Below are 14,819 nucleotides of genomic sequence, written 5' to 3' on the forward strand. Positions count from 1 at the left end.
CTGAGATTGAATTAGGCACCCCACAGGTGTTTGAGTTAAAGAGGAAAATCACCCCTGATTTCAGACAGCACCCAAGAAGAATCGTGACTGTCAGGGAGAGGAGATCTTGTATGGGAAGTAACGATCATGGCCTTGCTCAGAGTCCTTCATCTTTTATATTTTCTACCATTGCATTTTAATTTTTTACTTTTCTAGATTTTATTTTTTATTTTTTAGATTTTATTTATTTACTTGACAGAGAGAGAGACAGCGAGAGAGGGAACACAAGCAGGGGGAGTGGGAGAGGGAGAAGCAGGCTTCCTGCTGGGGGACTCCATCCCAGGACCCTGAGATCATGACCTGAGCTGAAGGCAGATGCTTAATGACTGAGCCACCCAGGTGCTCTACTTTTCTAGATTTTAAACCTAAATTATATTTACCCGATCTCTGTTTCATTGTTTATACTTTTTTGACTTTCAGTCTTGATGTGGCTTAATTAATTCTCTTAAAATGTTTAATTGATGTTTTAAAGTACCATGAATTAATCCTAACTGATTAGATTTAGTCTTCCCTTAAACAGCTGCCTTCCCTTTTATTCTTTCCTTTCTTTTCTCTGATATTTTAAATACTTTATGATTTCATTTTAGGGATCATGCATAGTTCAGAATTTGATTTGGGGGATCACAGGACCAGACAGGAAACAGAAATATGTGATTTAAACCAGATGGAAGACAATAGGGGGCTTGATGGCACAGTTCCCTGGTGAGAGCACTTCCTGACTAGAAGATCCAAATGGAGAAAAGCAACATGGATGCAAATATCGTGGATGAAAAGCAGGAGTTAATGGTGCTAATTCTTGAGCAGGATTATAGTTTGGTTTTTTCCTTTTTGTTTGTCTATGTTTTCAACATTTTACAAATGTCAATTACAATAATAATAAGGGGAGAGTAAAAACAAAAGCAAAAGTCAACATAACAGAAACACTATTCCAGCCAGATAAACATGTCTGCTGGCTGTATATGGCCTGCGGGCTCCATGAATGACCTTGATTTATTTTCCTAATGGCAGGACAGAAACTCACATTACAAAGAGGGGAGGCTGGAGGCCCTGATTCTCACTGCAGCTACCCTCCTGCCCTCCTCCTCGGGCTCCATGCCTCTCAAGGAGAGTTCTCCCCAAATCTTTACTTGTCAGGTCTCCAAGCTCCCAACATAAAATTTCTTACCAGTGAAACTTAAGGAGTACTTTGTTCCAGTGCTCCTCTTTCTTCTGAGCAACTAAATTCTTTTTATTTAATAACTATCGGGCGACGTATTTCATTCTTTGGGTTGGCAGCTAGCTCAAAACCAAATAGAACAGTTGCTGTTGATGATTTTAGTATTATCTCGCAAATGTCCAACTCACATGTTTGTTCTTTGATTTTCTCATTAATCTGTAATCCTGTTTTTGTTGTCAGACACTTTAAATCTTCTTCGTAATAATATAGTGTATTCACAAAGTAACTAAATGAACATGACCTGCCTCATTCACTTCCTCAGTCTCATTTCTGTAAAAATCTTTTCACACTGCTCTTTTCTACACACCACACGCACACACATGCGCGCGCGCGCACACACACACACACACACACTCATATGCAGGGCTATGCAGAATTAACAGAGATATCTACCTGAACACACCATCACACCATACATCATTCCTGCTCTGCATTTGGTATCACTTTACCCCCGAGTTAGCCCTTTGCTTACTTTACTGATTCCCACTCATTCTTTCAGAGTTTGAATCTCCTGCTCCAGCCGCTGAATCTCCTCCTTCAGTTTCCCTCTCCTGCCTTTCCACTTAAGATACTTCTCTCAACGCTCATAGAACCCTCTAGAATAGTGTGTATCTTGACTGTAATAATCTGCTTGCTTCTCTTGATCTTCTCCACTAAACTAGGAATTCCCTGGGGGCTGGGACTTTCACTTTTTGAACATTCCCATTAAGTAAGTGCAAGTAAAATGTTCTCTGGACATGTGCCCACATTGAAATGAGTGACGAAATGTAAAATAGAAAGCAGTGAGGACACTTCCAGAGGTATGGGCCTTTGTTTGGGTGGATACATCTAGTCTGTGTAGATTTGATCTAGTCATTTCATCATGCATCAATGTCAATGGATGACATTACCTTAAATCGCCTGGATCCCCCTAGAGAGCAAGGTTTCACTCACTCTATTAATATCTGTCATGATATTGGTTTTCTACACACTGACCTTGCTTTCAGTTGTGTAGAGAGAAGGTTCAGGTTTTCGGACTCTAAACCTTCACACAGCTAGTGTTTATGCATTTCTATCTCTTCTTTTATACAGTACCTAGTACATTGCCTTAGCATTCACCATCCAGTTATAGAAGTTTTCCTTCAAACCTGCTCTTTCTCGGGTCTGCCCTGTAAAAACATCCTCCTGCTCCACCCCACCCCCCAAAGCCTGAAACCTTGAAATAAGCTGACATTTTAATCTTCTCCTCTTCCAGTGCAGGGTCAAACCCCGCAGATAGCTCTAGAACACACCCCCCAGAACACACCCCCCCGTGTGCTCCTGCCAGTCCTCTCAGTTGGCACCTTCATTGCCTGTCACATACTCCTCTTTCTTCCGTGATCCACTGCAAATGGGTAAGAGGAGTCTTCAAAAGCGCCACCAGCCTCCCCTAAACCCCTGGATCTCTGCACTTTTGTCACAGAGCTGGGCGCAGCCCCCGGGTTCATACACCTTGTTGAACGGACAAATTGTCTTCAGGGATGCCTCACCATCTTGGTCTGAATTCTGTACAAGACTCTAGTGACCTTACAGAGGTACAACCTAATCTCTTCTTCCAGCTTCTCTGCAACTTTCTTGGCATTTCCCAGTTCTGCAGTTTCTCTCAACTCTGCCATTTCATACCCTGGGGGCTCTCGTCCAGTCATTTTTGCTCACGCCAAGTGACATCTGTCCCTGAAGCTCAACTTGGCTGGTACTTTTTTCATGCTTCTACTTGGATGGATATATTTTCCCTCTCCATGATATTCCAGTGGAATTCAACTTATAATTTACTTCTCTCCTAGAATCTACTACATTTTTCCCCTTGACTTACATTTTTGTTTGTTTGTTTTTGCATTTGAAAACATACTGAGTTTCCCTTTCTGTGCTGGAGGGATTCTCTTTGATGGCAAGAAAAACCATTATTCTTGGCGTGGCATCCTCCAAAACATCTTGCAACATATATCTCCTTTTAGGAATGTTTACTGAACATAATTAGTCCTTTGTATGTAGTAACTAAGAAAGCCTAATTATCTCTTAAGAGCGCTATAGGACAGGACCTGGGGATCACAAAGACGAACAAAACATCTCCCTCCCCCCAGCAGAATGACTCCGACTGGGAACTAAGATAATCAGGAAATCTGGGATTTGTTAAAATAAAAATTGTCTGAGGCCCAAGGCAAGTCATTTAACTTCTTTGTATCTCAGATAACTGATCTGTCAAATATCATATCTTCAAGGGCTTTTCCAAGGAAAAACAAACTTTTCAAAACTGCCCAAATCTGTTAAGATCTTCAAATTTTATAGGAAAAGTCTTTGCATAAATAACCCCCGTATAAATGGGTTTGGTGTGTTTAACCAGCGAAATTCCCAGGCACCGATGGCCAGGGGGAATGACTGATAATGAAGGCAAGTTCTTCAGGTAGCATCAACCTGGGAGTTACTGCCCCGGTTGGTTTATGTAACTCTACCTGACCACAGCACAGAGATAAAAGCCGTCCTGGGCAATTGCAGCAGGTAATTCTGAAAACCATGCATTGCAAGACAGTGTTGTACGTCCATTTCAGGAGCAAATTAGGAACAGTAATAACCCAAGCAGTAGAATGAAGACTCTGCATTTTAATAACTGAATTTGGAGCAATTGCTTTTCAATTTCTGTAGTAATCTGAAGGTGGGGTACATGTGGGTCTTCAAGCCGCAGAGTTCTCAGACAGGGATGAGCAAATCAGAGGAGGCTCTCTGGGGGACTGGCACAGGGCCATTCCTCTGACAATATCAGGCAATGGGGTTTGTTTTTAAAAATGTCCTATTGCAGTAGATCGGTGTATCCTAAAGTCTACTGGCCATTTGCTTAAATGTGTAGAGTGAACTTCAGTTCACTTCCTATGCTCTGGGTTAATCAGTAAACTTTTTGTATTGTTTGTAAAATACTGATTTGAAACAGATTTCCTTCAGGTGGTGAAGGACATGGATCTCATCCTTGACAAGCGCAATCTGGAGAGGGAAAGGGTTGAACATCATTAATGTTCTCTGGACACCGGAACTGAAATTGCACAGCGACTTTTAGGTTCATGTTATGTGAGGGAAATGGATGGGGGCTCGGAGGCATTAAGTTCCCTTCCTAAGGAAGTGGTGGATATGGAGTGTGAATCCGCAGTGGTTTCATTCAAGGGCTCATGCCCTTTGCATCCTGTCCCCATGCCTCCTAAGGTTCTGGGGTTCAGAGTAAGCAGACAATGAATGGCGTCTACTTATGGCCCATGTTCATCTTGTTCTAACACTCTCTGCAGCCAGTACAGTTCGGGTCCAGCAAGGTCAGGACTGTGGGTCTATTGGAGGAGGGTCAAGCAAAATGGACAAGTGTCACGTGGGGCTAGGGCAGTGTGGACACAGGCAGCTTACACAGGCCATGGTGTTTGGGGCTGTGCCCACTGCCCGGCCCACCATCACCGGGGCACCTTTGTTCTTCCTGATGCTATTGTCATCAGCTTCATGATAATAAGAAGCCCATGGAAATTTCTGAGCCTGATGCCTTGGAGCCCTCTGTCTTTAAGTGCTGTTTGGATTGCTTGCATATTAGTTTTCCCTATGATATCATGAAAATCCATTCAACAAATATTAACTATGTACCTGGCATGTGTTAGGAGCTAGGAGTTCAAGATGAGTAAGTCTCTGCCCTCCGGGGATTGCCTGCCTGGTGGCGGACAATGAGATGTGGTAGGAGAGGGGGGCGAAGGAGTAAGGGGAGTCCAGGTGCTGCTGTGAAGACCTGCACCGAGGAGGCTCTGCAGAGGGTGGCATTTGAAGTGCACTGTGGAAAACGAGATTCCCCAGGGGAGAAAGGCAGGGAAGGTATTCAGACAGGAAACGTCCAGGCACACGGGAAGGCAGGGGTGCGGGAGGCTTTGGGGAAATTAGTTGGGGCTGGGCATTATTAAGGGCTGTATTTGACTTACGTCATAGACGGTAGGAGCCTCTGAGGTTTTGAACAGTGGGGACATGCAATTAGATCTGTGTTTTAAAAATCGTCCATGAGGGGCACCTGGGTGGCTCAGTGGGTTAAAGCCTCTGCCTTCGGCTCAGGTCATGATCCCAGGGTCCTGGGATCAAGTCCCACATTGTGCTCCTTGCTCGGCAGAGAACCTGCTTCTGCCTCTGCCTGCCACTCCCCCTGCTTGTGCACATGCTCTCTCTCTGAAAAATAAATACATAAAGTATTAAAAAAAAAAAAAAGACCATGAAATAATGCAAAGACAGACGAGAGGGGAATGAAGCCATGGGAAATGGATTAGGAATGCCATTCCAGCACAGAAGACGATGGCAACACCCTCAGCCTGAGTGGTGGCAATAAGAAAGGAGTGGGGGGACAGATTGAGTGAAGTCCCAGCTGCGGCGTCAGAATGGTGTGGACACATCGTCCTGCTGACTCATTTAGTGACTTTCAGGGCTGTCCTGTCCTCTGTAAAAACAGCCTTCCTGTGATAGTACCCCTTGAGCAGCCCTGATAAATAACAAAACTTTCTTTGTGTCTTATCTTTAAAATGGGCATAACACCATATATCCTACAGATATTGTATTAAATATTACAAGTAAAACCATATGGTAAGTCGTGAATTCTCAATTCATGTTTGTTATATTACCTTCCCATTTTCTTCTCACTTAAAAATAAAGTTAGTACCAATAGACTGCCCTGCCCTCATGAGATAATTGGGTGAATATTCCAAGTTAAGAGGAAGTTCCTCATTTTTCCCAGGCAGACTTTATTCTTGGAAAATGTGGGTATGTAGATGTGTGTATTTATTTCACCCTGGTGTCGTGATAAAAATAGATATTCTCCTGGGACGCCTGGGTGGCTCAGTTGGTTAAGCGGCTGCCTTCGGCTCAGGTCATGATCCCAGAGTCCTGGGATCGAGTCCCACGTCAGGCTCCTTGTTGGGCAGGGAGCCTGCTTCTCCCTCTGCCTCTGCCTGCCATTCTGTCTGCCTGTGCTCGCTCTCTCCCCCACTCTCTCTCTGATAAATAAATAAAATCTTAAAAAAAAATAGATATTCTCCTTCAAAAGGAAGCTAGACTAAGTGAAGCATGTTTATAAAGATTTATGTATGGAGCTAAATTAATTCTTGAAAACCGAGGTATTTGTACTCAGCATTTCACTTCATTCTGAGAACAAGTACAAATGAACATGTCGAAAGTATGACAGTTATTAGGCTTTTAATTTGGTTTCTTACATATTCTAATTATACTCTTTTAATCAGTATCCACTCTGGCTCTTTAGCTTCCCCAAAGTAGGACTGAACTCAGTTCCTAATGCAAAAGAGTTTGTAATTTTTATGTACTATGACACTCTATTAAGTAAAAAGAATGGCAATTGTTTTTTCACCAAAGAATTTGGAATGGTAAAAGAGATCTTAAGCTAATCACTGGGAAAGTATCTAATTTATAGAGCCTTGTGAAAAAGACAATGCATCATCACTACCCACGTCATCTGATTAACGTAAAGATGACACTAGAACTACTTTTTTAACTGTGGGAACTTATCCAAGAGCTTGACCAGGCAAGGGCAAAGAGGAACAAAGATGACACATTTCAAGAGATTTAAAAAATATCGTTGGGAAGATCTTAGGAGCACGTTTGAGAGCTTGTTCAGTTGTCACAATAACACTAGACATCAGGCATTCAGCTCGCTGGTGGATCCAGAACTGGCTGCACCTTGGGCTTCATGCAAATCGTTTCATGAAAACATGAATGATGGCTCACTCACCTAGCATCACCAGAACTCTCTTAGTGTGGTGCCTTACCCCAGCCTCCCTTGCCCCTGAGTTTGATTTTACTATTTCCTCATGATACCGGTTCATGGGGATAAAGACATTCTATGTCAGACTGGACAGTTACTTACAGAGCACAAAAAGGGGAACAACGCATCTTGAGTAATTAGACACACCTCGTCTCCTCGGTCCCATGTGATATGCTCTGCTTGTCTTTTTTTTATATACTAAAGCAATCAAGACATTTTTGCTCTTGGAGATATGTACTGAAGTATTTAAAGTGTCTTGGTGTCTGCAATTTGCCTTCAGTGGTTGAGTGAAGAAAAGTCATGTACACAGAGACAGAGACTCAGTGAAGAATGAAGAAGCAAATATGGTGGTGCCTAGACATTCGGTGAATCCGGATACAAGGTAGATAGGAGTTCATTGTACCAGTCCTTACATTTGAAAATTTTCAATGTAAAAATTGGGGGGAACCCCTAAATTGAAAAAATATATATGTGATAAACTTTTTAAGATTTAGACTTTTTAAGATTTAAATCTTTTAAGATTTAGCAATAGCTGAAGGGCAATACAATTTGTCTGTAAATCCATTAAAGGCCTATAAATAAAATGAAGGTGACTTCTCCAAAAACAAACCTTATTTCCTTTTTATTATGTTAGCTTCAGTATGTTAATATTATTATGTTAAGTATAGTTCCCTTTTTAAAATGATCGACAGACTTTATTTTTTTAGTATAGTTTTAGATTTATAGCATAATTGAGCAGATAGTACACAGACTCAGTCTACCCTAACCCCCTCCTCCTCTACCTCTCACACAGTTTCTTCTGTTATTAACACTTTGCATTTTTGTGGTTATAATTAATGAAACAATATTAACACATTTTTATTAACTAAAGCCCATAGTTTACCTTAAAGTTCCCTTTTGTGTTGTATATGCTATGGATTTTGACAAATATATAATGTCATGTATTCACCATTGTAGTATCATATAGAATAGTTTCCCTGCCGAAAAAATCCTCTGTGCTCTGCCTATCTATTGCTCCTCCCCCCAACCCTTGGCAACCACTGATCTTTTTAGTCTTCATAGCTTTGCCTTTTCCAGAATCTCATAGTTGGAATCTACAGAATGTAGCCTTTTCAGATTGGCTTCTTTCACTTAGCAATACACATTTATGATTCCTCCATGTCTTTTCATGGCCTGATAGCTCATTCTTTTTATCACTGAATAATGTCCTATCGTCTGGATGACAACAGTTTGCTTATACATTCACCTACTGAAGGATTGGTTGCTTCCAGTGTTTGGTGATTATGAATACACATTTGTGCACAAGTTTATGTGTGGACATAAGTTTTCAACTCATTTGGGTAAATACAAAGGAGTATGATTGCTAGATTGTATGGTAAGGCCATGCTTGGCTTTGTGAAAAACTGCCACATTATCTTCCAAAATGGCTATACCATTTTGCATTCCCATCAACAGTGAATGAACATTCCCATTGCCCCACATCCTTATCAGAATTTGATATTATCAGTTTTTTGAATTGTAGCTATTCTAGAAGATGTGCCATTTCATCGTCGTTTTGGTTTGCGATTCTCTGACATATGCTATTGAGGATATCCTTATTTGCCATCTGTATATTGCCATCTCTACCTCAGTGAGAGCTGTGTTCAGATCTTTGGCTCAATTTTAAACTGGGTTGTTGGTTTTCTTATTAAGATTTGAATGACTTTTTTTTTAAGTGTGTCATCTCATGAATAGAGTGAGGGTCCAATCACATATTCATTTATGCCACAACTATGGCAGAAATTGCATTCTTCTTTTTCTTTACTAACAAAAACCTGACATTGTTGCAGACAAGGTCCCTGGCCTTAAATACTTAGTATTTCAGACTGGCATTGAGTGGAGGTCAGGGGCAGGTGGTGGGGAAACAGTCAGTGTGACACAGTGTAGCCAGTAAATGCTGGTTGGGCCTTCCCAGAAAAATTGTTAAAAAGGAAGATCCAGTTGGCATGCACTTCTTTGATCTTTTGCCTTTTACCCATATCCCTGCCATTTTCCAGATTGTGATACAGTACCCAGAATGGGAACAATCATCTTGTGAGGAGACCAAGTCACCTGACAAGGACAGCAGAACTGATGGATAGAAGGAATCTGAGGTACACAACACGATGGAGGTGTTGCAGAAGCCCAGGGTTGTCTCTAGACTTCTTGCTGTGTGATGAGAAGCACCCTCTATTTGGTAAGAATTTAGTCAAGTTTCTGTTACAGGCAACCAATTCACTCCCTGATGTGGCAACGTTTTTTAAGCACTGTTAAGTGTGAGACGCTATCTCCCTAACAAGACTATTCTGAGCAATTTTTATTTAAAGGACTGGTTCACAGAAGTACTACATTTGAAAAAAGTTCTGTATATTATAGACACAATGCTAAGATGGAGTTATATTTACATGTTCAGCACTGCATTAGACATTATGGGGAGAGGAAGCAAGAGTTTAAAATAAGGGCCTTACCCTCATGGAACTTACCACCTAATTAGAGATAAGACCGACCTATGTGAAACAATCCTGAACGCTTCAGGACAGTAAGATTAAGGGTTAATAGTGGATGTAAACTGAGTGTAGCAGCAGTTCATATAAGGTGGGCTCACTGAAGAGGGAAGGAGCAAGGGAAATGGGATTAGTAACTCTGAAAACATACTTTTTGTAACCTACAGCTTCCTATTTTTGAGTTTTTAAGTCAATGACCTAAATACAGACATGGAAGCTATTGCTGGGGTAAGTGAAGACAAAAATGAAGGAAAGTCATTTTCATTTGTATACCAATTCAGCTTTGAATTCAGAAGAAATTTATCACTCTAGTATCAATATTTCAAACACAGAACACTGTTAAGAATTCACTACAGTTCTATTTACATTATTAATTGTCAGTATATTTCATGTTGACATGAAATGGAAACTAAGTACATGTTACCTTAAAATAGGGCTTTTGAAATTGTTCCTTTGGAAGTAAGGTGGGTTAACAGATTAACATGAAGAGGGACTGGGGATTTTTCTTCGGCACCTCTGGTATTGCAAACATTGCTAATATTGTTAGCAACTGCTATTCATTTTGCCTAGCTGGTAGTTGCTGTAACTAGCTGTAACAGATGTGAACCGTTATCACACATCTGTACAGTCAAGAGCAAGACAACCTGAATTAGTTTTTTCTGGACTCTTCATTAGGATTTGAACTTTTTTCTTAAGTTTTTTTCAATTTAGTGATTTTACTTGTAAATCAAAAAGAATAAAGGCATGCAAACTGAAATATAGATAACATTTCTATCTAATGTTTTTAACCTTTCCTTCAGGACCTAGGAGAACATACTTGGCTTTTCTTTCTTTTCTTCTCTTCCTTTCCTTTCCTCTTGCATTCTTAAGTTTACATCTGTGTCATCAAGTACCACCTGGCTGTGTTTCATTGCTACGGGGTTTAGTTTCAATGTTATGTCATGTTTAATAGGCATTGTGAATTTTCTCACATGTGGGGTGGAGGGAGACTGGAGACAAGATGATTAAAAAGGGAAGACTCTGTAGAAGGATATGAGAATAGGCAGAAACGCTAACGGATTTGAGAAGGGCATAAAACCAACAGATGACGATGGCTATTATCCTCTCAAGGTTGCCTGAACCCTTAACCCTGCGGGACCTCTGACTACCTACAGGTAGATGGACGTTTTTGCAGGAGCCCTCAAAACCCAGGTAAGGTTAGGGAACGGGTGGAAACTCAAAGGGACTGCAATGGGTACATTGTCAGCAAAGGTGATGGAAGGGCCCCTTAAAATAAACTCGGCCCAAAGTATCCCTGCCTCTCCACTCTGGAGGCACTAGGGCCAAAGCCTCAGCCGGAATGGGGGGCGGAGGACCGATCGTGAGAGCCACCTCCTCCGCAATCCCCCGCCCTTCGGCGCCGACGCTCCGCGCTCCTTCCGTTTTCCCATTGGCTGAGGCGCTCGCCAATCCTGATGAAGCGGCTTGGTGAGAGGCCTCTGGTTGGTGGAGCCGGCGCTGAGTCCCCCTCTTGCTCCGGCCGGGCCCCCAGCCGAGAGGGGGCGTGGCCGCGGCCGTGGCCGGGCCGGAGGCGGCGTCGCTGGCGCCGCTGCGTGCGGTGTGCTGCGGGGCGGGGGCGCCGGGCGGCCGCGGCGCGGTGGGACCATGGAGCTCGGAGCGCAGCTCCGGGGCCGGCGGCGGAATCGCGGACGGGTGAGTGCGGGTTGCGGCCGGTCGGACTCCTCAGTCCTGGCCGCTTCGCTGCTTGGCTCCGGGCCGAGCGGCTGCCCCGGGGGAGGGGTGGGCGCGGGCCGGGCCCCCGCAGCCCCGTGGCTAAGTGAAGTTGCTGCATCGCGCCGGGCGCTCTCGGGAGGGCAGCGGGGCCCACTGCGGGCCGCGGCGCCGCCCCGCGCCTTGCCCTGCAGCCCGGCCGCATCCTCCGCGCTGGCTCCCGCGCTGGCTGGGGCTTCCCGCCGTCGCAGCGCGGCCCGGCGGCCGCTCTCGCCCGCGCCGTCCTCCCCAGTCCTCCGCCGCGGCATGCCCGGTGTGCGCTCCCCGGGCTGCGGGGCGGGCGCCCGCCATCCCGGCCGCAGTTGGCGTCCGGGCCTCCACTCGCGCCCCACGCACAGTGCCCAGGGCTACCCCGCGTCCGGGACTTTAACATCCCTCGGTACCGCGCGCCCTGTCCTCATGTGGCCCAGTCTCCGCATGCCGGTCGCCCTGGGTCGGGCCCACTCCATGGCTTCGCCCTCCCTGCGCTTCTGCGCCTGGTGCCCCCTCCCCAGGGGCTGCGGGCCCGCGGGGCTCCCGGCCTCGGCAGCCAGGCTCGGCTCCCCGAGCGCAGGGCAGGGGGTCGTACAACCGGCGAGGGGCGCGCTGCAGGGCGAGGGGAGAGGGCTGCGCGCCCGGGAGCCGCTTCGGGGGTATGGATCATCCCCGGGAGACTTTCCTTGTGCTGCAGGAGGGGGCCGCGGTGCCTGGCCTCTCGCCCTCCTCCGTGCGGGAGCTCCAGCGAGTGGAAAACCTTCCCCTCTCCGTCTGTGCTACTTAGAGGCAATGGCGATTTCTTCTTGGTTTAGCCTCTCTGCAAGGGATAGTTTCGTGGCGGAGAGTAGAGTTCTTAATTATTAAGAAGCTAACCGATGGGCTTACGGATGAATGGGAGCATCTCATTTTCTTAGCCACTGTTATGCGTATTAGGAATTCTTTCTCACGTGGGGATCAGTTTTCTATTCGCACTTAGTAGCAGTAATAATTTTGGAGTTTTTAAAACCGAGAATTAAAAGGTTTTTTTTTGCTTTGTGATTGTCCAAATCAAATGCATGCTGGGGCATGAAATTTTAAGATTCAGGGCCCACATTTTATGAGGGGAGGGGCTAAGTATTTGAAACATTTTTTCATTTTATAAAAATTAGGTTTGTCTAAACTTAAATGTCTCCATCTCTATCAAAACTAAGTTTAGAGTGTTATAATTGACTTATTTTTCTGTTGCCTCTAGGGCACAGTCTGCTGAACCTCGGTTGCTTGCTTCTTTTTTGTATATGCTTTACTCAACTTTCCTTTTCTTGCAGTGAAACAATGCGGTGATTCTTGAAAGCTAGTTCTTTTATCTACGTGAGAGGTTAAACAAAGGAAAGCGAGGTTTGACCTTTCCCATAGGCAGTTTTTATTGTGTCTGGTCTCCTTTCTACCAGGGTCCCCATAGCGCTCATTTTCCTTCATTTTTGAAGATCTTAATTTGTATTCTCTAAAGTCGTGTCCTTTTGGATGTTTAAAACTCACTAGGTTGGGAAGTTTGACTTATATTTACAATCTGACCTGTATTCACTGTTGTCTTCTAGCAGGGAAAAGAAGCTAGTTCTGGAACTATCCACATATACAAATTATTCTTGCTACTTCCAGTTGCTGACTGTTATAGCATTGTTTTATCTGTTTCCTTAAAATTTATGACCTTATAGTCAATGTTGTGCTACAGTCTTTTTAAAAATTCTGAAAATAAAGGTGGAATGCACTTGGCTAAGTGGTCATGCCAACGCTGTAGACTCCTGTCTATTCTAGCGGGTCTTTGTAGGTCTCTTTTACACTTCCCATAGTAACCTGCATGTGGCAAGTCACCTTTTGGTTTTTGGAATGTTCTACTAAAACAGTTGCTTAATATAAGTATTAAAAGAATTGTCTGCCCTGGCCGGCCAGTGCAAGTTGTCTTCTTTTAGAGTTCCCAGAACTTTCTTTGAAGAATAATCACAGGTTATATTTTCCACTTATATGCTATTGTCATTCCTTATATTTTCTTGGGACTGCCTCCACGCTGCTGTACAGATGTAGATGCTTACCTTCTCAGTCCTTTTTTTCTTAGAAGCCGGTTTTCCTCTTTTCTCCGGACTTGCTCTAGGGTGCGTGGAGCCAAACGCTGCTTGCAAGTGCACGTGTTATTCAGGACTGGTTCTTTACACAGGATACATTTTATGCTGGTAATACAGGAATAGTGTATGACAGTCATACTTAAATAAGGCATATTATAAAATCAGTGGAGTATCACTATGGAGATACATGGAGTAACAAATTTCAGTTCTCTTTACCTCCTGTTATTGGTGCCCTGTCCTGTTTCTTTCTCCAGAGGTAGCCACCCCTAATCCAGTGGGGTGGGGACATCCAGAATTTTTTCAGTCGGCTTTTTTCTTCAGAAGCTGTTTCGTGGATGCTTGCTAAGTACCTGTACTATTTTGATACAGGCATAGCAGAAATAAGAGAGAAAAGCTCTTAAGATGTTGATAGTCTGCCGAGACTAACTAACAATTTCAGCATGGTGCAATCAGTGCTGTGATGGCGTTAGTAAGCAGAGAAGGATGTGAAGCATCACATGAATGACCTAGTCAGTACATTCGCTTGCTTTATTGCAGAGTTGATCCTATGTGCTGGGGATACAAAGATAAGCAAGGTGGATACCTTTTGCAGAGCCTGTTCAGCTGGGTTCTCTTGGACAGTTTTAACCATTGGTTACAGTACAGCATATGGTACGTGCCCTGAAAGGGGTCAGCTAGAGGAGCTCACAGGATGACCGCAAACCCAAGCTTTGGGATGATTCAGAGAGATGAGAAAGGCTTCCCAGAGCAATAAGAGAGAAGGAAATTGGTCTGAGTCAGGGCTGAGGAGAGGCTTGATAAAGGCTGTCAGAGAGAGGGTGAATTGGGGCAACTGGAAACGTATGTGGCTCGACCAATTGCAGAATGGCAGGGAAGTGGCAAGAAACAGAGACAGAGGTGACTAGGGGCCGAGCCATAGGGGGGTCTTGTGATTCTTATTGTAAGGAGTTTGGACTCCTCTATAGGCAAAAGGAAATAGTTGCAGAATTCTGAAGCAAAAGGGCATGATCCGATTTGCCCTTTACAAAATGGATGGAGGGGAGCAAGCGTGGAAGGCAAGAAGGTCAAGGAGGTGGAATTGCTGGGACTTGGTTCTTGGCTGGGGGTTGTATGTGTGGTGGGGGAGTTTGGAGAGGGAGGAGTTCAGGGTGGTGCTGAGTCCTAACTGGCCAGTTGGGTGGATAATGGTGCCTTTCTTATGGAGCAGCAGCCATTTGGAGGAAAAAAAGACAGGTGCATTTGGCCTTGTTAAGTTTCAGGTGGCTATGGGACACAGTGTTTTAGGGATGTTGGGGTGTTGAGGGTGTCTGGACTGGAGACAGACATCTAAGAGTCCTTAGCACCACAGTTCCGAAACTGTGTGCTGATGTGGTGCAGTGAACTCACAAGGAGACTGCAGGATATTGAAT

General features: G+C 44.2%; 1 protein-coding gene across 2 annotated transcripts in view; it reads left to right on the top strand.

Moving 5' to 3' along the window:
* Window positions 1-11,135: 11,135 nt before the first annotated feature.
* The window catches only part of WASF3 (WASP family member 3), a 128,497-nt gene continuing 124,813 nt past the window's right edge, over window positions 11,136-14,819 (top strand). Inside the window, exon 1 of one of the 2 annotated variants that reach the window (XM_059377587.1) lies at window positions 11,136-11,260. The gene's annotated coding sequence lies outside the window, so the exon portion shown is untranslated. The remainder of the gene's footprint in view (window positions 11,261-14,819) is intronic. The other variant, XM_059377586.1, reaches the window with a different exon arrangement.

The sequence above is a fragment of the Mustela nigripes genome, chromosome 15 (assembly GCF_022355385.1).
Source record: "Mustela nigripes isolate SB6536 chromosome 15, MUSNIG.SB6536, whole genome shotgun sequence".
Classification (NCBI taxonomy): domain Eukaryota; kingdom Metazoa; phylum Chordata; class Mammalia; order Carnivora; family Mustelidae; genus Mustela; species Mustela nigripes.